Source organism: Accipiter gentilis, chromosome 8, assembly GCF_929443795.1.
Source record: "Accipiter gentilis chromosome 8, bAccGen1.1, whole genome shotgun sequence".
NCBI lineage: Eukaryota > Metazoa > Chordata > Aves > Accipitriformes > Accipitridae > Astur > Astur gentilis.
The window spans coordinates 13107336-13127468 of record NC_064887.1 but is presented as its reverse complement, the minus strand read 5'-3'; the positions used below and the strand labels follow the sequence as shown (position 1 = coordinate 13127468).

Below are 20133 nucleotides of genomic sequence, written 5' to 3'. Positions count from 1 at the left end.
TCTTTTTATTTGGGGCAAAACAGAGTATTCTAATAATCGTGTCTTACAAAGGAAATGAAAGAGTCTTGGGGGTAATACTGAAAAATGGTGGGCAGTCAGAGTCATGGCCATATGGTCCTCAAGCTGTGCTGTCAAGCAGATCTACAGATGGAGATGTATTATCTTACACGAGTACCAAGTTGAGCATTGCAGTAGGCACTTGTGAATCAGACCAGGAGACCTGACAATACAATTGACAATTACTATAAAATCAGGTGAGAAAAAGTCATCAGCAAGAATACTCCCTCAAAAAAACCCCAACAAACCAGTTGGAGAAAGGACAGCCTTCCGACAGGCTCTGCAGCTTACAGATTCAATCTAGAGCATTTAGCGAGTCTAGCAACACCTGAAATGAGGAGGGAAGTTGTCCTGACAAGTCTTAAAAAATTCAGAATTCCAGTCTTTTGATTTTATACCAATTTATTATATTAAAGGCAAGCAAAATCCATCCTACAGTACCTATACGCTAGCTGGCTATCAAGTGGCACGTATGACAAGACTATGGGTGTGTACCTTTGCACTGAAGAGCTGGATCCAAGGGAAGGAAGAGCTACCAGGGAGCAGTGACCTCCAAATCAGGTACTGCAAATAGGCGCTGAGACTTTGCTTTCCAAAAAGCTTGCCACTGAAACAGCTGGGCAGGCTGGAGCCATGAGAGCTACCGAGATGACACAACGGGGTGCTATATATAAACTGGTGGATCAGTCTCAGGGCTTTAGGACTCTTGTACACCTCCCTCCAGAATACAGCTCTCTGGAGACAACATGCCAGTGTATCCTGTACTAAGCAAACTGCTGAAGTGGATGCCTTTGCTCTGAGGAACAGTGTGCCCCATGACTGCAAAGTCCTTGACAGGTAAAGGGCTGAGAAACCGGCCACCCCCATATTCAGCGGAGCACAAAGCACCAGTGCCTATTGGGCTCACACTATTCATAGCCTTCCAAGCTTTTACGTCATGGAGGCATGTGCACAGGGAATAATAGTTTTCGGTGGTAGCTGTATGTGAAAACTCTTTGTTTCGCGATTCAGATGATTAATGGCTTACGCCCATGGGACAATCATTTACCTGCAAGTCTTGGCTAGAAGCTCCAGGGCATCAAAAGTTTATGAGGCAGCTCTGTGTCAGTCACGTGAATTCACATTTGTGAAGGTGTTTAGGAACCTGCACCTTTAGGTGTCTAAAAATATCTTAAAAAACTGTCCCGTAGATTGGCCCAACATTTCAGTGTCTCCACTCTAAAGTTCTTAAGCATTTGACAAGATTAGCAAAGGAGCAGTAAGCCACAAATCTTCCATTTTTCAAGCAAGCTTCAAAAACCTGTTGCTTCCACACAAAATGAACAGGGGCCAGGTTGACATGACCCACCTTAAACTCGCCAACGTGGCCGCTGTGTGAGGTGGTAGAGCAGCTCTGGCGGCTCCTGAATCCCTGCTCTGGAGTAGGGATCTCCCAACTTCCCCGTCGTCTTGCACTCCAGAGCATCCTGAAGCAGATCCAAATTTTAACACAGAGAGCGGAGCCCATGGGCACTTTGGCAGTGCTGCGTGGCACTCGGCCAGCACCACTTACTCTAAGCTCCGTGGCCTCGCTGTGTAATGCACAGAAGGGCCGTTTTGCAGCAACATTTGGATACCGAGTAGGAAGGAAAATATCCCCAGAATCAAAGGCTTTCGGTGCCAGAGCTTCCCGCCGCGGATGCGAGATCCCGCAGGGGTGCAAGAGTGGCTTCAGGTGCTCCGTTTAGGGCAGAGGTGAGCAATGCACGAGGGACCGGGCATCGCGCCCAGGAGCGTGAAGCCCAGAGCTCCTCAGAGCGCGTGAGGCAACCGCGCTGGGGCAGAGGAAGAACCTCTGCAAACTTATTTGGCTCTCACCACCGCCCTGGCTGAACGGATTGAGAGGACAACGGCAAAAGATCCTCAAAGGAACACAGTTACCACGTACAAGGAGAAATCCTGGAGACCACAGAGGGGGAAAAAAATTAACGTGCCTCGGGGAGCGCGAGTGACCCCGGCGCGGCGTGCAGAGGAGAACGGCAGCAGGGCGAAACTGCCGAGCACCGCGGTGTTGCCCGCGCTGACGCAACCCCAGCTCCTAGGAAGGGCTGGGCAACGATCCAAAGAGCCCCAACGCAACCGGTGCAGTTGACTAACTTAACCCTTCCACCCTCTGAAAAGGCGGCAGAAAATTCCCTCAGTTTCCCTGTTTCTCAGTTCGGGGCCCCGGACGGGTAAGATGAAAGGACTGGAGTAATTAAGCGGCCGAAGCAGCCGCGTGCTCGGTGACTGCATGGGCTGAAACAACTCCGAACAGCCACAACGCGGTCCAACCGATCGCAAACCGCAACAGGTCTCAGCGCGGCGCTCACCCGCCGCCGCCACGGACGGGGAGAGACCCCACGGGCGGGTGGGGGGGGGCTCCGCTCCGCCTCTCGACGGCCGCTCCTCGCACCTACCGGTTCCACCTCCCGCCGGCGGCCCCCGGGCCGCCTCGGCTCTGACCGGCACGCAGCCGGCACGGCGACCCGGGGCCAAGAGCGGAGGGACCGAGCGCGGGCAAGGGCCGCCGCCCCTCCGAGGCACGGCGGGGGCCCGGCCTTCCCCCTCGGGCCCTCGGGCGGCTGCCCCCGCGCCGGCGGGGGCGGGCGGCGGGGCGGCGCGGCGCGGGGCCCCCCGGCTGCCAGGCCCGGTCCTTCCGGCGGCGCCGCCAGAGCGCCCGCCCCGGGCCGCGGCCGCGCCCTCCCCCGCCCCGCCGGGCCGCCCCCCGCCCGCCCCCGCCCACACCTGGCCGGGGCGTGCCCTGCCCGCCGGCTGCGGGCCGACTCGGCGGGCAGGGCGGGCGGGCGGCGGCGCAGCGCAGGCCGCGGCGGAGCGGAGCGGAACGGAGCGGAGGGGAGCAGGGCTTGGCTCGGCCGGGAGCGGGGCCGAGCGCGGCAGCCGGGGCCCAGCCCAGGTGAGCCCGCGGGCGGCAGGTGGCGGCGCGGCGGCGGCGGCGGTGGGGCGGGCTGAGCTGGCGGCGGGGCGGGCGCGGCGCGCGGCCCCGGCGGGGGCGGGCTGGCGGCGGGCGCGCGCGGAGCGCGGTCCCGCGCGGCGGCGGCGGCGGCGGCTGAGGCTGAGGGAGCGGAGCGGAGCCGCCGGGCGGGCGGTGGGGAGCGGAGCGGGTTCTCGCGGCGGCGCCCGGAGGCAGCATGCGGGCGGCGGAGCCCCGGAGCTCCGGTAAGTGGCTCGGCTGCGACGCCTTCCCCCCCCCTCCTCAGCCCCGCGCCCAGCTCCCGGCGCGGCGGGATCGTCTCTCGGGGAGCCGCCAAACTCCGCCGCCTGTTGAGCCCCGCGGATCGGCGCCCCTGAGCGCCGGCCCCCGCCGCCCGCCTCGGCCCCGCCGCCGCCCCGGGTGCCCCGCGGGGGCCGCCGTGCGGTACCGGAGCTCCCCCCCCACACACCCCCCCCCCCCCCCCGCCCATCGGGGCCGCCACGCGGAGCCCGGCGGCCGCCGGCTGCGACCCGCGGGGCCTCCCAGGGGCGGCGGGGAGCAGCCAGGCACCTGCCGGCGCTGCGCCGCGGTGCCGGGGGCGCGGGGCTCGCCGCCGCGGCGTGACCTTCCCGGCGGGCTGCGGCGCTCGGGGCAGCCCCGGCAGGCGGTCCTCCCGCGGTGGGTTGGGGTGGGCGGGGGGGGGGGGGGGGCAGCCATGTCCCGCGGGGCGTCCCGGGCGCGGCGCCTCCGCCGTGAGGGGAGGCGCGGGGCGATCGGCAACGGCCCGAAGCGTTTCTCCGCGGCTGGCGCTGGCCGTTCCGCGCCGGGAGGAGGGAGGGCGCTGCAGCGGGGCGCGAGCCGGGCGGCGGGGGGCGGCAGATCGCGCCTTTTCTTCCCCCCCCCCCCCCCCTCCCGGCCGGTGGGGCGAGCCGCCGCCTGGGAGAGCGCGGGGCCGCCGGGCGGCGGCGTCTTGGGTGGCGAGAACAAAGGGCCCCCGGCGGGAGCGGGCAGGGAGCTCCGCCGCTGCGCCCGGGTGCCAGCTCCCAAAAACGGCGGGGGGGGGGGGGGGGGCAGGGCGTTCACCCCCTTCTTCGCCGCTCGCCCTCCCGGAGGAGCGCGGCTGCAGCCTTCCCGGGGCCAGCTCCTGCCCCGCAGCCGCCTCCGCAACCTGTTGGGCCGCCTGCCCGGTCGGGAGCCCCGAGGGGGTGCCCGGGGTGCGGGGGGGTGGGGGGCGATCGGGCGGGCAGTTCTCCCCCGCGGGACACGCGGGGGTGCCGGGCTGGCGCGGAGGGGGCTGGGGTGGGCGCGGGCAGCCTGCGGCGAGCGGGAGTTGAGGCTGAAGGTGGATGCTGCCGACGGGTGTGTTTGCCTTCCCGGTGGTTTCGGCACCCAGAAAGTGTTTGAAGACCCAACTTCAAGCAGTTCGGATACCTGGCGTGAATTAAATTTAATGAAAGAAAGTATTTCCGCGCTGTTAAACAAAGATCTGTTCCCGCAGACCTCTTGTGTGGAAAAGATGTGCTCTGTTTCCAGGAGACTGACTGGGGCAGCTGTCTTAAAGCATTTTGGAGTTTTGTATTTATTTCGGATGTAACCAACTGAAGCTGTATTGTCAGTATCAAATAAAATGTTTTCTTGTCACGTGTAGAATTGAGCTATAAAAAGTGATTTAGTCTGAAGATAACCGGATAATCAAAGCTTCACACATAAGTTATGTTGAATATTTGCTGGTTTAGAGATCTCTGAAGGCGGCTAACTTGAGCAGGGATGGCGAGCAAATAGAGTTTCCTCGTGCTGCTTGTATAACCACCTTTGTTCGTTTTTCAAGGTAAATGTTAGAGAAATGACAAATTGAATTTGAGATTACTAGGGTCCTGTGCTACAACTGACTTACCTCCGTGTCTGGTTACTGGGTGATTGTTCAAAGCCTGTCCGTGTGGCTTTGAAAACAGCTTTTTAAATAAAGTCCATTGCACTCCTTATGATAATGCAGGAAATCCGTGGCCCACGAGAATCGTTTTGTGGAGGGAGCAAGTGTACTTTAATCCTGATTTTTATTATTTCTGCCGTGGTGGTTCGCTGTGGGGCTGAGGACGTAGGAGTAATAGATATCCGTACCTTGAAGCGCACGGTCAGCAGTCTGAACTTCGAAAGCAAGAAGTAAAATCTGCGTGGCAAAACAGCCGGTTTGTGATCTGAATGTGTGGTGGGTGACAGTGTTGGATTATTTAAGTTCTCAGTTTCTGGCTTTAACCGACCATCTTAACATGCAAGTTTCTTAGCCTACGTCACTGGCATGCGTCCTGGTCGTTGAAATAGGATGCAGCATGACCATACATGTGAAGGGGTTTGAAACAGCTTATGGCCAAAGAGTTAATGCATCACTTCAGCTCAAGAGATTTTTATAATTCAGCTTAGTTACAAATATTGCCATCTGCCCTTTTCTTTGCATGTTCATGTCCATAAATATGTCTTGGATAAATACCGGTTGGGGCTATTAGCAAAATAGTAGAAGCCACGGACAACATTTTATTCTCATGCATGTTGCCAGTGAAAATGTCAGTTTCTAGAAAATCGAAGTAGAAGCTGTCCTACATTGTGTCTGCATTTGGTTGCACATTGAGAGGTATTATTTTTAATTTTTATATATTTTTTTTAAATGAAGTCCTGCTTTTGGGAACGTGAGATAACTGTCATTGGCAAAAGCAGAGAAAGCAGTCAAAGCTTGTGATTATAAGGAGAAAGATCTAAGCTTGTGGGTAACGGAGAAGAAATGTTTTCCTCTTTGTGTCCACATAATGCAGGGCTGTGGGAAGATACGCTTAATGAGGATGATTATTGCTGTGGCTTTCCATAAATCCACTTGTAATGGAGGCTTTGTACAGTTACTTTTGAATCTGTACATTTAAAAACTGCAAATAGCGGTAATGGAGTTGGCTAATAGCAGACTGTCAAGTAAGTGCAATCCTTGTGATAATGTTCAGCCATAGATCTCCATTTAAGTATTACTTTTAAGCAGAAAATGTTTCTTGTAGGTCATAGTGTATGCAATTGGGAGGAAAAAACCCACAGTCGTTGCTGCCTGTTCTTTAATCTTAACCAGCTAACTTTAATTGTGCAAAGGGTGCTCTTTCTTTCCAGCTTTTTATCAGCTAGCAGGAGATCTACAATTTGGTAGATCCATTTGATGTGAGTTTAGAGAGTAGAATGGAATAATAGTAATAACCAGCTTTAAAAAAGTGACTGAAGAGGTCTACCCAAGCAGTAAACGTGTGGCTGTACACAAATTAAAGTTGGGACTTGCGCCTTTTGAAGAATTGCAGACTTCCCTATAAAGCATTGGAGTGAGCTGAATGCCACCAGGCGAGCGTCTGAGCTGATCTTGTTAGTAGTGTTATCCAGGACAAACCTTTCTGTTTCAGTGGTTTTTTTAAGTGCCTCTTAGAAGCCAGGGTTGAGAGTTAAATTACTCATGTCTGTTGAGCCACTTAAAAATAAAAGGTGAAGGTAAGACAGTAGGGAAAATTTTTAATGTGTTAAAAATTAAATCTTAACCCAGTATAGAAGGATGTAAAATCACCTATTATTTTCGAGTAAAGCACTCGTAATAGCTACTGGATGTTTTATATAGTGTTTTGAATGAATGCAGTTTTAACTTATGTAGCTAAGAAACAGCTTTTGAAGAAATCTGACATGTTAGTTGCTTATGTTTGTGTTTGGAAGAATTCATTGAGAAGTATTTGTGATGCTCACTATTATTGCTTACTCTCCTTTAAAAGCAATGCCTTCCTTGACTTTCATCTTTCATACAATTTGTGAGGGCTCCTTATGTGGATTTCCTTTTGCTCAAAATCTGACCATAAAAGTAAGCTTTGTTTCTACAGATCTTAGTGCAGTGTTCAAATCCAAAATGTATGCTTCCTTTCCAGTAAAAACTTATAATTACATGGGGTGGTAGCTAACTGGAAAGTATTGCAAAACATATGTAAGAATACTGTCGTACAAACTCTAAAACTGACGAATGACTCACTGCACCAGTGCTATATCAAATTCTATCTATACACAAGGTTTAAATGACAAGTTTACTTTAGGCAGGGAATATGCAATTTTCTTCTACTCTTTCTTCATCTAATGTCAAGTCAGCTTAATGAAATGGTACATGTGGGCATACAGGAGGCACCAGTTGTAGAGCTTTAATGAGCAAAGGGAACAAGCATTGCTTGGCTCTATTTGTGAAGATGATAGAGATGTAACTCTGTATATTAAAAACCAAGTTCACGGTACTGATGCATGTCTTGAGACATTTGTTTCTTTTAATGTACCTCATCATGAGTTGTTTACGTACATTTACTAACATTTGCTCTTTTTTTGTTTTCTATAGGAGAGGGTACTTATTTTTTTAGCAGTGTACGCATTCACCTTTATATATTTGTATTAGTTGAGTTTCTAACTACCATTTCAGAATTTTGGCAATATTTTTGTGAATATAAAATACAGGTTACTGCCAAAATGAAAATGGGATGATGTTCAGCATGGGAAAGGGGTCCATGATTATAGGTTGAAGAGGAAAAGACTTATTTCTGCTGCAACAACACAGGTTTTATTTGTGCCTTTGACTTTGTGATTGTGATTTATTATGAGAAGCTTCATAGAGCATTGGAGAGCCTCCTTTGCCCCAAAACCCAGGACCTATAAACAGGCAGTAGCAACCTGTAGCTGGGGAGCCTGTGCGAGCTGGGAGGAGGGCAGGGAAGAGGAGGACGGAGAAGATGGTCGAGTGGAGGTTATCAGGTATTGTGCTGTTAGGTTTTGTGCATCTCACCTGTATGTCTGTGGATGTCGGGGTGCCTGAGAAAACACCCGTGGGGAAGCCTAGCCTGCAAAGCTAAGGAACCCAGTATCCACTCAACCCTAGGTGGAAGACTTTAAACTCTTCACAACCTCTTCTTTTAATTTCTAATTTAGCCATAATCTATTCTGCCACAAAGCCTGTTCCTTCTGCTCTGTGTTAATCGTCTTCTTTCTGGGCTGTGGGGAAGATGTAGTGCACGTCCTTGGTCTGCCTTGGGTTGTTCGTGAGAGCTGTAGTGACCAGTGCCTGCAAGTGTTTTTACTGTCTGTAGGAAGGTCACAGCCTCCTTGGGCTGTGAAAGGAGGCTAAGGAAGGGAAGCTGGAGCACTTGCTATTTAATGTCAGTGTGCACACAGTGTATATACACCTATGCTGTACTGGAAAAAAAAAAGAGGAGGACTCTACCTGAGAACTTTTCTAAAGATCAAAAATATGGTGATAAGTTAGGGATTTTGGAGCAGAAGATGGAAGCAATGTATATAAAAAGCTGGGTTGAGAGCAAAATTGACAAAAGCTCTCCTGATACCTGGGCTCGGTACTTGGAGGAAGTAGCTCTGTTTGGATGCTTTCATTAAGTGCAATCCACTGTGTAGCAGAAATACAGCGATACCATTAATCTGGGAAGGGATAGGGTTGTCCCACTCTTATTCTTGTCCTTCAGCAGGCATAGAAGCTTCCAGTTTACAACCTGCCCAAAAGACATTTATTTCTTGGCACAAAATTTCAGCTGCAGCTGGGTAAGTACTTTCTTCCAGCCTTACTGAAAAAGAGAGGAATTATTTAGGTTGGCACAAGAAGTTTATAGTTCGGAGTTGTCAGATGAAATTGAACAGAGAAAAAAATGCGAAGGCTGGGCATGTGGCATTGCTCTTTCAAAAGCAGTGCTGGAAATCCCATCATCACTTGAAACCAAACAAAACATGTGTGTGCTTGACCATGGCAAGGAATCTGTGGGCTTCATAGCCCTCTCTTACTTATTAATTTTTTTTTCCTGCAAGTGTAGTGTTTGACACTGAATTGCATGTGTGTCTACAAAGGATAACATCTGTTCTATTTTATGAGATCCACATAGTGTGGTTGCTTTTTAGTACCTCCAGTGTATGGATTCTTCTGTTGTGTGTCATCCTTGCAGCTGAAGGCAGCCGGGCAGTTACGCTTTGTAGTGTCTCTTCTCTCTTCAGGAGAAAGAAGTTATTCATGGGATGGTACTTGATTCTTCAGTTGGATTTCATCACAAAATTAGATCTTACAGTGTTTTGGAAAAGCCATTATTTTTCCAGAGGGTTTTGTGAGTAGGGATGGAAGAGGGACGATTGTGTGGCTCTTTTTCTGGAGGAGTTTTTGTAATTGTTATATCAATAGGTTAGATTTTTTTGTACCAACCTAGATGTGTTTTGATAGGATTGTTAATTGGGAAAGTAAATTAGATCTGAGAAATATGAAAACGGCTAGTCTAGTGTTTGGATTTTAGGGTATATATGTAAAAATAAATTTTTTTTTTTTTTTTTTCTTGGCAGATAATTGTGCTTCTGATCTTTTACCTTGAAGGAGAACCATAGAAGTGGTAAAGAGGATCCTTTTGGACACTGTGTGTTAAGAATGTGTTGAGGTGTACATGGAAGACATGAGATGGCGGGGGGGGGCGGGGGGGCTGTGTGTGGAGAGGAAAAAGTGACCTGTTGTTTTTGGATGGAGTTGTTGCCTTTTTATAAAGTACCATTTTCTACAAATACAAAGGAGTTATGTTTATTTATATCGTATTAAGTGTCCTGGTTTCGGCTGGGATAGAGTTAATCTTCTTCCTAGTAGCTGGTACAGTGTGTTTTGGATTCAGTGTGAGAATAATGTTGATAACACACTGATGTTTTTTAGTTGTTGCTAAGTAGCGATTATCCTAAGTTCAGGATTTTTCAGTTTCCCATGCTCTGCCAGCAAGCAGGTGTACAAGAAGCTGTGGGGGAGCATGGCCAGGACAGCTGACCTGAACTAGCCAAAGGGATATTCCATACCATAGAACGTCATGCTCGGGATATAAACTGGGGGGAGTTGGCCAGGAGCGGCGGATCACTGCTTGGGCATCAGTCAGCAGGTGGTGAGCAGTTGCATTGTGCATCACTTGTATTTTCTTGGGTCTAATTTATCTCTTTTTGTTATATTCCTTTTCATTACAATTATTATTATTGTTATTATATTTTTATTATTATTGTTATTAGTATATTTTATTTTAGTTATTAAACTGTTCTCATCTCAACCCACAAGTTTTACCTTTTCCCTTCTGATTCTCTCCCTCATCCCACTGGGTGGGGGGGGAGTGAGCAAGCAGCTGCGTGGTACTTAGTTGCTGGCTGGGGTTAAACCGCAACATTAAGTAACATTTGTTTTACCAAATTTGATCAAAGGTTTAGTTGTTTCAGAATCAATAATAATTCTCTTATCTTAAGGAAAAACCTGTAGTTTATGAACGTACTGTCCATTGTATTTTAACTACTTGTAATACAGAATTTGCAAGATTACGTAAATTGACTAGAAGATGCATGCAAAATCCAATAATACATTTTCCATGTCAAAGTTCAGTGAAATATGAAACATAATTACCATAAACAATGAAAATTAGCCTCTTAAACCTATGAACTAGAAGGCATGGAAATAATTTTGTAGTATATATTCTCACTGGTTTTGTTGAGACTGTTCTTGGGCACACTAAAATTCCTTTACAGTCTTATGTATTCTAGTCTCTGTGTTATTATGTGGTAAAAAACCGTACTCGTAAACGTGTGTTTGACCTGAGGGGGAAGTGTACATTTTTGAACATGCATTTTAGATAGACTGTCTTCTCACTATAGCCTTGTTCATAGGTAGCTTCCAATTAATAAAGTGCAGACTTGAAGAATTACACCTAGGAAGACAAGTATTTTGAGCAGATCGTAGAGTTAGTGCTTTAATTCTGCCTCTTGACATGAAGGTAGAATTATAAACTTTTGGAGGAAAGTTTGTCACCTTCAATATACTTGTGAGATGGAAGTCTATTGCTAACAGAGCTGCTGCTTTTGTTGGTTTGAGTTTTCTCTGGATTCTGCTACATCTTTGGAGCCTGTAAAGCTACACTTTTTGCTTTGGGTGTAGTGTTAAGGTAGAGTACCTGTTCGAGGGCTTTTGGCTCCAAAAAAGCATTTTAGAAGAGCCCTTCCATTAATGTAATTTCCTGAGGTTTCCCGTTGCAGGGGGTTCATTTTAGCACAGGTCAGTAGGTGCCGGATCCTACTTCTTCACCCAGACAGGTCAAGACAGGGAGAGTTTGTGGAAGCCTGTAGCATGGCCGTGGTTTTAGCTGCTTTTTGGGGGGGCTGATGCAAAGCATAGCTTCTGTTATTTGTAGCTGGATTTTGGATGAGACCAAAGCAGCTGTGGGCTCTCAGTGCCCCCGTGTTCGAGTGGGCAGTTACTGTCCTTTGCAGAGATGTCTACCTCCTGGCAGTGAGCAGTGCACTTTGTTTTTCTTTTGTTGCTGCTGACTGCCTTGGCTGTCTGGGTCTGCAGCCGAGGCCACGATGGCAAGGGGCACCTCTCACCTGTGCGCAGGAGAAATGCACAGAAGTGTAACGTGTATGCCTCGGTGATAAAACTCCAGCAGCTCTATAGGAGCAAGCTGTTACTTCTGATAATTGTGCTGGGCTCTTACTAGGTTTCTTACCTGAAGCTTTTTCTTTGTAAACAACATAATAATAAAGTGTGCTGTGCCAATCTCTTGCTTATGCCTGTAGAAGGAATAAGGAGCATAATTAATTATAAGAAGAAAGAGTTCTGAAGGGTTACGTGGCAGCAGGCTGTCATGCTCTTCTAGTGATCCCCCACCCCAGTGTCAGAAAACTGGGCGTTTTTTAAGAGCAGTATTATAAAGGGTGATCAAAGGCTTCTTCACTGGCCAAAACCGTCTAGATAGATGGGCAAGCGTTTTGTCTTAAAATGACTTGCACAGAATTACTGGGATCAGCAACATGACTCCAGTGACGAAAAACATTTTTAATGCAGTAGAAATTGTGAATTGTGCTTGCTTAGATCATTAGGTGTTCAGGGCAGGCACCATGAATTGTGTGGTGTTGAATACATTGCACAGCAGTTACCTTGCTGGAAAGCATTTGTAAATGTAAGTTTGAATTAATAGACTTACCAAAGTTGTGGGGGGGGGGGGGGGGGGAAGACTTGTGCTTTGAAGACCAGTGAATTTTTGATGCCCTTAAAACATTTTCTACAAGGAGCAGGTAGGTGAGGAACCTCCTGACCTTCTGTTTTTCTTTTTTTTTTCTTTTTTTTTTTTTTTCCCCTTTGAGCTGATACCTCTGCTATATGTTGGTTTTGGATGTTAAGAGAATTCAGGTGTTCTGTTTTTGGTGTTTAGGTGGTAGGGTGGGCTGACGCAACTGTGTAGGTTATAAATGGAGGATGAGCTCTCTGATACTGGCTTTCTTCATATCTGAAGTGAGTTAACAGCCTCTTGGATTCTAGTTGCACAGTGTAATTAAAATAAACACTATAATGCTAATCATTTATGTATTTTTGCCTGTGGGTGAAGTTTTAAATTAGAAGTAGCTATACTTCGGTGGAAGTGGATTTTTTTTTTTATTATTATTATTATTATAATGTTGCCTGTTTCCAGTCTGGTAATATTTCTGTGAGAGTGCATAAAAAATATTGCTAGGCAGATTTGTTTTTGTTTTTTATTACCTAATTGTATATTCTAGTAACAATGTAATTATTGCTTTTAACAAAAACTGTCTGACTTGAGTGTTTAATTCCATCAGACTCAAGCAGTCACTGATGAGGTGATAAATGATAGGTTATACGTAGAAGTGGATTTGCAATTATTTGCTGCTTTGGGAAGAAAAAAAAACCCAACCAAGCCCACAACAATGTTTTGTTTCTCTCCAATGACTAATGTTGAAAATCAAAGCGGCACACCAGATGTTTTTTCTAATGAATGTGGTTCAAGGTCTCTTTTGTACAGAGGGGGGTTTTGACTGAGTTCATCTCTTGGCTTTGAAGTTTCTCTCGCTTGTTAATGCAGCACTCTTCTAAATCTCTTGCTCTGGACTTCTCTGTGGACCGGTTTTATGGAAGAGCTCCTTTCCCAACCTTCGTGTGTCTTGCAGCTCCCTGTTCATCAGGAAGTGGAGGGGCAATGGTATTTTTACAGTGTGGGTTGAGCACTTCCATTCACTTGTGTTTATTTCATAGAATTAAAACAAGAGTAAGTGTTTCGCTTTATTTGTTGATGTCTGATTAGGAATTAGTGGAAGAAACTGAATCGCTGGTGTGATTAATGGTAGGTTTTGTTTCCGATGTATGAAAGGACTCATTGTCTGAGGCTTTTCCTCCATCGAGCTCTGCCTAATCCTGCTGAAATCACACTAACGACAGCAGCGCTTGAGGCTCCTCGTCTCGTTTTCCTGTGTACTTCATCATACAGCTGGAAAAATTTCCTCTTCCAAGGGATGGTTACTTCTCGTGCCGAATCTGCTGTCACATTGTAGGGGCCTTGCTAGCAAGGTGGGCATTAGTTTGGGAATTCTAGGGGGAAGAGGGTGGTTAATCTGAAATCTGCAAACTGATCTAATTTATGCTAAATTTGGGTTTTGAGTCTGGACCTGATGGTTTTGTTAACACTGTCTATCACCTACCTCTTTGCAGCTCTGGCTGAAGTAGGTGAGCTGCCTAATTCTAACTTTTAATTCCTCCCAAATTTTTGTTTTATCAACTTTGTGTAATTGCTGATATAGTACTTCTGCAGGGAGGAACTCTAAAATTGCTCAGTGTATGTTTTCAAAAGCAATTTTATAAGTTCGAGGTTTGTAGAAATGAAGACATTTCTGAAGTATGGCAAGAAATTATAGTAGACACGACTGTTTCTCTTTCAGAAAAACCCTGGAAGAAATACAATACCCCACCCCATGAACACTAGCCTTTCTTTTCCTCTGAATCAGGTTGTCATTCCAAGGTCTCAGAGCGATTTAAAAATATAAAATAAACTCCCCTGAGGAATCTATTAAAAATTATTTGGTTCACTGAATATTCAGTGCATGTTCAGTCTTGGAATCCATTACATGCCTGTAGAAAGACTTTAAAAATCCTCTCCGATGAAGTTGGTCTGAGTTGTGTCCCTTTGGCAGGTGAGTGTGAGGGAATTTCATTGCTTTATTTTCAAAACAGAAGTGTGGGGAATTAATATTGATTTTTATTATAGCTGTCTGCTAGTGCCATTGTATCTGGGGGTCGTATGTCAGCTCTGCTTTTGTAGTGGCAGCTTTCTCTGTTCCTTTAGTTGAAATCTGTAGTTGTGGAGCTCTGGAAATAATTGGGAAAATGCTGGCTTTTTCCTTTGAATTCAATTTGTGAAGCTTTATTAACTAGAATTAAATTCTTATCAGGTTGAAATGGTGCATAAATTCTTGTTGAATGGAGACAAATGCTATCAGAAATCGGTGAAACTAAGCTATATTTTAATCCTAGATTTATTTTCATTTCCATTGTTGTACATTGAAAACACTGCATCTACTTTGTCCATCCATATTGGTGTTTTCTTGTTCTGATAATTTTTAATGGGCAAGTCTGGGAGACATAACGTGTTAGATTCCCACTTAGAGTACAGTTGCGTGCTGTGACATAGGTTTTATTTCCAGGTGCCTGGTCTAGGTGTTGTCAGTTCCCATCAGCGCGTGCTGCCTTTGTGTGCTGAAGAGAGTTGTCATGTTATTCAGCAAAATTACTTCTTTTGGAAGAAGTTTCCCGTGTATTCAGCTCATGATGGAGAACCTCTGACGTCTGCTTTGTTGGTTTTTGTATGCAAATACTCTGTTGCTCAGAGCTCGGTAGTTTTTCAGAGCCTAAAGTCAGGTAAGGATTTAAAGAAAACACAAATAATGGGTAATCCCTCCGGATATGCAAGTTTATTTGATTAACCAACCTGACCCGCGGCCTTTGAGAGCAGTTAAATATTTGGACAGTCAGCAGTCCTGTTAGTCATGTTTCATTAGGTGATGGCCTCCTCCATTTTGAGTTTACTCTGTTTTGCTGCTGTTGCCAAGTCTTGTGCGATCTTGAAAGGGAACCGTGCATGGGGGACACGGTGGATGCTTTTGGGGGTGTTGCTGAACCAGGCTCCTGGGAGGAGCTGGTGATGCATGTCGCTGCAACAGCATCATCTGCAGTGGGTAGGGATTTGGAGCCAAGGGAGAAAATTGTTAATTGCGGATTGTCAACACCATAAAGGTTAGCTGGTAGATAAAGTTACTAGCCTAAGCAGAAATAGCAACGCTGCCCTGAGAAGTGTAAAAGACTTGTCAAAACCTAATCTAATCTCCTGCATTAACTGTACATTGCAATAATGAATAAATGAAATTCCAGCAAGCTGAGATGGTCCAATTTTAATAACTTTTCAAAAAATCAAAATGAAGTATTGCACTGAAAGAGGCATATCACGGTTATCCAAATTTCTTTCTACAGAATCGTTTTTAATTTTATGCGAGCGTACGCTAATGGTTTAAAAACTCATTTGTCTCCTTGTCAGCAGCTTGACCAGTATTTTAATACGAAAGACATGGTTTTATCTTGAACCGGTCTTGTTTTTTCAAAGGGTGTTGCAGCCAGCTGGAAAATTGTTTGACTTTTTAACTGCTGTGGTTTTGATGCAGCAGTCTACTGTAAGAAAGTAAAATTTATGTAAAACCAGTGACGCTTTCAATTGTCGTATTTCCATTTAGATTCAAGGGGAGGGGAGCAGGTGTGTATGCTGAAGCATTCAGTCTTGCCCGTTTTCTGAAGATCTGTGGTAACTCTGTATTACGACTAGGTAAAATTCCTATCCTCGCAAAAATCTGAGGAAAGTAAGGAGGAAATAGCTGCTGCAATTTCAATTTGGTGCATTTCTGGATGCATTGCTGAAGCTGTTCTGGTAGAAACATGGCTAGTAATTTTTATGGGAGAAAAAGCTAGTACAAAAAAACCTGAAACCTCTTGGGATTTAAATGTGATTTTAAAAATGCTGATAGTACCTTTTTGTCTATTCTGGCAAGAAAAGAGAATGATTATAATGTGTTTTCATCATACAGGTTTTGTGACTGACTAGACGGGATTCAGCTCCGAATTCCTGACTTTGGAGTGTCCAAATTGTGCATAATTAACTTAAAAGTCAGTTTTTGGAGTCTCAAATGTTTCACAGGAAGATTAATGAGAAATTTAGTGTAATGTACTACTCTTTTCAGTATGGTTTTCTCACCTGAAATTTCTGAGTTATAAATATTTTAAATCAAATGGTTCTTAAACTTTTATTCTGAAATGAGCTATGAACAAGAACTCTCCTGTATTTGTGGTCTCAGAGTGAAACATGTTTTGATTAGTAGAGCCACTACATTGGTTTTTATGGTAGTTTGCTGTAACACAAATGTAGTTTCTAGGTGTGCTTAAAAGGTGTAGGTTTGGCAGACTTTCTGCTGTATCTTTTCACCTAATTGCTTTATGGGTTTGCATATAATCTTGTTAATGAAATTGTTTTTGCATGATTGCTAGAGCATCTCTGAATGGGGAAAAAGTGCTTTTTATGGACCAAAGTGTTTGTGGTTTGGTATCAGTTGTGTGGTGGGTGTTGGAGTGTTGGGTGCCGCTGTTAGAGGAGGGCAGCGCGGTGTTGCTCTGCGCCCACCTGGGGAAATGTGGTTGTCTGAGCCATTGGAAAGGAAAACAAAATAGTTTGACTTGGTGTGAAATAACTTGCACCACTCGATTTTGCAGTGCTGTCTTTTGTGTGTGTCTATGTGAGGAGCAAATGTGCTTGCAGGGTGGCTTTCTCTGTTAATGGTGATGGAGGAGTTTGCGTTCTCGCTTTAGTCGGGGTGCAGAGCTGTCGGAGGAGACAATGCTGGGTGTTCATCAGGTTGTCACACTACCTTCTGACACTGTGAGACCTTCTCAAAAGGGTTCTCTTGCTATAACCAGTGTGGGTAAGTGGAAACGAATGAATTCAGAGGAGGTTTAAGGTAAAGGCAAGTGTCACGGTAATTCCAGGAGACCAATTGAGCCTGGCAGCTGTGGGCTCAGTTTTCCGAGTGCTGGCCGTGACCTTGGATGTGCACAGAGCCACTGATGGGTGACAGAAATCCTGTGTGGATGCGTGGCCTCTCGCTTTGTTTAATAGTGGATTTTTTTGTTTTCTTTTTTGAGGAGGGACGGAGAAGGCGCTGAGAGATCCCAGCTACAACACTTTTCAGATCCTTATTTGAAAGTGTTTTAAACAAGGGACATCAGAAGCTGAGATACAAAGCAACCTTTTGAAGTTAAAAGTGGGTCTGCATGAAAATGAACTGCTTGTCTGTGAAAAGAGTCAAGTGTGAAAGGATAGGATGGTTTCACTAAATGAATTTGATAGTCTGAATAAGTGTGGCGAGGCAGAGAGGAGAATCTGGAAAGGTCAGGACTGAGCATGTGACTCTAGATGAGGCAGTGGAAAGACATGAAAGGAATTGAGTGGAAATGCCTTGGTTTACTTTTTTTTTTTACTTAGAAGTGATTTATTTATTTTGGTGAAGGTGGTCATAAAAAGGGAACTTTAGAAGCTTGCTGCGGAGAAGTGGGGAATCTGATTCCTTTGGGATCTTGTACCTTTCTCATTCAACTTTTTGTGTGGTTTCAAATAGCTAAAAGATCAAAGCCCAAAGGAACTCCTTGTTACGTGTGCATTCATAGGACTGCTCTATCCTCCTACACACTCTCTGCAGTTGAGTGCTTCAGCAGCTTTTTGTCCTGAGTGCAGGATTCTTACTATTGCAGGCTCATTTTCAGTGATCCATGTAACTTCCAGATTTTAACTTAAATAATTTGTGACGTGTTTTCTAGGTCCCTGATACTGCTGAAAAGGATAAAATGTGTGATATCTGCATTCGGTGTAGATAAATGTGAGATGATTTGCATTGGTAGCAGGAAGATGTCTGAACTGTTTGTACAAAGTGATGGACTTCAGGTGGACTGTCACCACTCGGGGTGGCATCTTGAGATCAACAGTAGTTCCATCAAACTGTCAGCTCTGTGCTTAGTAGTGATCGAAGAAAGCATATCAAATCTTACGAAATGCTATGAAAAAAGAGTAGGATATGGAGCATTATTACGCCATGTCTAAATCCATGGTTTGTCCATATGTTCAGCACTGTTTCATCTCCCCTTCCTTTCGTCTCAGGAAGAATAGAGTAGCTAGAAGTGTGGAGAAACACAACGTGAGTCATTAGAGATCTGGAATGGCTTGCATGTGACATGACTGGGAAAGGGGTGGTTGAAGAAGGATGCAATGGAGGTCTGTGAAATCATGAGTAGCTTGAAGACGAAGACGGTTTGGCTATTTCATCTCCCAGCGTAAGAGCAAGGGAAAGTCAACTGAACTTTGTAGGAGCTAGGTTCAGACCCTAGCAGGAGGAAGCAGTTCTTCATGCAGGGGTGGTAAGCCTGTGGAACTCCTGGAAAAGGTCTTCCAGGGACTGTGGAGTGAACAAATCATGTCAGTCTTAAGGAAATCCCTACCACTGAAAGTATTGAAGGCTACAAAGGTGCTTGGGGGAAGTGCAGATGTGCTCGTCCTTTTCTCGCTCTTCTCTAGCCCTGTGCTTACAGGCTGTGTTGGAGACAAGGTATTAGGTTAGCAGGACCAGTGGTGTGACCCAGCACATCTGTTTTTACATTTGTGTCCTGTGCTTTGCCACGATCTCTATGAACTTTGTGTCCCCAGTTTGCTTAACATAGGGCAACCCCTCTGCAGTAAAGCCTTTTCTGTGGAACTTATTTTCTTGAGCAAGAGCAATGAGTAGATAAGCTGCAGCTGGCAAAAGCTGAAAGCAAGAAGGGGGAGTTGCTGCTTTCCCATTCCTGTTCCCAGTTGCTGTGGCTTACTTTATGCTATTTTGGTGTTGGGTCATTTCACTGAAGCAGCAGAAAAATAACTTCGGGGGGGAGGGGAAGAGCTGAATAGCTTTCTGCTGCTTAGTGGATTAAAGCAGTTCATAGGTGCAGCAGATGCCCAAGGGGATGGATGGATCTGGACAGCCTAAGAGAAGGCAGCGAGGCATTCTGCTTTTTACCACTAGCAACCCATGAGGATAACTCAGATGTCTCAGGGCACAGCACAGCCCACCCATTTTCCAGCTGCACAGTCTTGCCTTGCTTACACTGACTTTGGTGATTGTTAAAGCAACTTGTGGAAGGCTACAGCTCAGTAATACGAAATAAAACTATCAAATTCTGCTGCTTTTGGCAAGCTTAAGCAGATCAGAAGTGGTGCTTAAGTAGGGCTCCCTGCCAGCATCAGGTAAATGGCAGCAGCGCCCAAACAGGCATGAGCAGTCCCTTTTGCAGCAGTGGTAACCTCCCTTGCAAAACCAGACTGCTGCTGATGTAGGTGTGGAGCTGCCTCCCACAACGTGGTAGAGACTGTGACTTTCCTTGCTGTCCAAAATGCATAAGCAGTGTCATTACCTGCTCTTGTAAACTTGGGGTGCTCTGGAGTGAAGAGGGCAACTAAGTGTGCAGGTGAGCAGAAGTTATTTACTTACTTTTGCATTGAGGGAAGGATTAGGAAGTGTTTTCCAAAAGCAGCTTGAGAAAGGGAAGGTTGTGGGAATTAGATCTGGAGCAGAGTTTCTTCCTTAGTGTCTGTGGGTGATAGCATGGAGATGTTGCTTGCCCTGGGAACAGCAAGAAGCTAGTTCTTCTGCTTCTGTGAAAGTGAATTGTTTTTTGTTCTGTTAGAATGAGTGCTTTTGTGTACAAAATGCCGATCAAGGTCTTAACACTTTATTAATGTGTGCAAAAGAGCAATGTTTGCAAATGTGCCTGTTTGTTTTAAAAACAGATGGATTGTGCCTTATGGCTCCTCCTTTTGACATTAGACACCCTGAAAGGCTGTGAGTAGCTGTGATCTTCGGAGCTTTTTATTTTTATTGGATAAGAAGCAAAAAAAGGCCACTATACAAAATGAAACAGAGATCTGCTTTTAGTTGAAGGGAGTTACCTTGTGAATGTCACAGACACCGATGAGCAATAATGGTGGAGGATAAAGATTTGTGTTTGAATTCTTCGAAGAGATGTAACACTTGAGATTGGTGGAAAAAATGTGTTTACTTTTAAAAAAATATAGTACAATACTAATGACTTCCAACTATTCTGCAAATATCATCTTTCTAGGTAGATCTTTCTACCTTACCTGTTTCAAAAGAGATTTACTCTACTGCTTCTGTCTAGT

General features: G+C 45.9%; 1 protein-coding gene across 14 annotated transcripts in view; it reads left to right on the top strand.

Annotated features, from left to right (window-relative positions):
• Nucleotides 1-3138: 3138 nt before the first annotated feature.
• PTPRF (protein tyrosine phosphatase receptor type F) overlaps nucleotides 3139-20133 on the top strand; it is a 393280-nt gene continuing 376285 nt past the window's right edge. For 13 of the 14 annotated variants that reach the window (XM_049807801.1, XM_049807797.1, XM_049807800.1 and 10 more), the window contains exon 1: nucleotides 3139-3255. The gene's annotated coding sequence lies outside the window, so the exon portion shown is untranslated. The remainder of the gene's footprint in view (nucleotides 3256-20133) is intronic. The other variant, XM_049807788.1, reaches the window with a different exon arrangement.